The following is a 2015-nucleotide window of genomic DNA, read 5'->3' as shown; positions in this document are numbered from 1 at the left end:
TTTTACGTTCTCATTTTCTTTTTTTAATAATTATGAGACATAATAGCATTAACAAATAAATTTTCCATCTGTTGTGAGAATTCTTTTCCTGGGGATACTAAGCAATGCTTATTTTCTTTTAAGGTTCTAGTGTCAAGCCAATGTTTGATTAAAATTATACTGGGAAACCAATGAATTCACTGAGCTTACTTACTGAGATAACTGAGGGGTTGCTGAGGTGTATGTATGACCTGAGGGTATGCACACTGAAAAGCCTTTACCCAGCATGGGTCATGCCTTCTCTTCCTAGCCTTCTCCAGATTGTATATTTTAGCCCTCCCCAAATCCAGGAGACCATGTGTGATTACAGCCAAATTACATACAACTGGCTGGGAAGAGTGGCTGGATGGTCCAGTGAGGGTCCAATGACCCTGCTTGGCCCTCCTTCAATGAATGAGCACAACCGTCAACAAGCCCAATTGTGACTATGTTTAGCTCTCGGGCACAGCTGAAGTCATGATGATGGTAGTTATTTCATGCAGAAGAGACTGCTGTACATCATCATCTTATTAAAAGGACATGGAATTTAAAAGTATTTGGTGTTAGGATCTACATATGAGGGAGAACATATGTTGTTTCTTTTTCTGACTCTATGTTATATCACTTACTATAAGTTTCTAGATCCATCCATTTTCCTGCAAATTTCATTATTTTATCTTTCTTTACTGCTGAAAAAAAACTCCATTGTGTAAATATACCACATTTTTGTTAACCACTTGTCAGTTAAGGGGCATTTAGGCTGCTTCCATTTCTTAGCTATTGTGAAAAGAGCAGCAACAATAATGGTTGTACAAGTGTCTCTACAATAGGATAAGTCCTTTGAGTATATGCCAGGGAGTGGTATAGCTGGGTCATATGGTAGGTTCATTTTAATTTTTTAAGAGTTCTCCACACTGTTTTCCATAGCGGTTGCACGAGTTTGAAATCCCACCAACACTGAATGAGCATTCCCCTTTCTCCACATCCTCACCAGCATTTGGTATCATTTGTTCTCCAGATCCTAGCCAGTCAGATTGGGGTAAGGTGATACATTAGGGTGGTTTTAATTTGCAATTCCCTAATTAATGATGTTGAACACATTTTGAAATGTTTCATAGCCATCTTTATTTTGTCCTTTGAGAACTCTCTGTTTAGATCTTCAGCACATCTTTTAATTGGGTCATTGGTTTAATTCTTTATTTTTTGCGTTCTTTATGTATTCTGAATGTTAAACCTCTGTCAGATGTGTCACTGATGAAGATTTTTTCCCATTCTGTGGGTTTTCTCTTCACTTTTTTGATTGTTTCTTTTGCTGTACAGAAGCTTTTTAGTTTAATGAGGTCCCACTTGTTGATTGCTGACCTTAATTCCTGAGCAAATTCTGTCCAATTTAGAAAATCCTTTCCTACACCTATATCTTGTAAGTTACTGCCAATATTTTCTTCTAATAGTTTCAGGGTTTCCAGTTTCACATTGAGGACTTGGATCCATTTGGAGTTGACTTTTGCACAAGGTGAAAGATAAGGATCTAGTTTCATTCTTGTACAGGTGGTGATCCAGATTTACCAGCACCATTTGATGAAGATGCTGTCTTTCCTCCATTGTATGTTCTTGGCACCTTGTCAAATATCAGGTGGCTGAAATTGTGTGTTTGGATCTTCAATGATGTTCCATTGATCTATGTGTCTGTTTTTGCACCAATACCATGCTGTTTTTATGACTATGGCTCTGTAGTATACTTTGAGATCTGGTATAGTAATCCCCCCAGCGTTGCTCTTTGTGCTCAGGGTTGCTTTGGCTATCTGGGGTCTTTTGTACCTCCACATGAATTTAAGGATGGATTTTTCTAATTCTGTGAAGTATGTCATGGGGATTTTGATTGGGATTGCAATGAATCTATATATTGTTTTTGGTAGGATGATCATTTTCACAATAGTACTTCTTCCATCCATGAGCATGGGAGGTTGTTCCATCTCCTGGTATCTTCCTCAATCTCT

Source organism: Nannospalax galili, unplaced genomic scaffold, assembly GCF_000622305.1.
Source record: "Nannospalax galili isolate Female #2095 unplaced genomic scaffold, S.galili_v1.0 scaffold33, whole genome shotgun sequence".
Taxonomy (NCBI): Eukaryota; Metazoa; Chordata; class Mammalia; order Rodentia; family Spalacidae; genus Nannospalax; species Nannospalax galili.
This window is presented reverse-complemented; position numbering follows the sequence as displayed.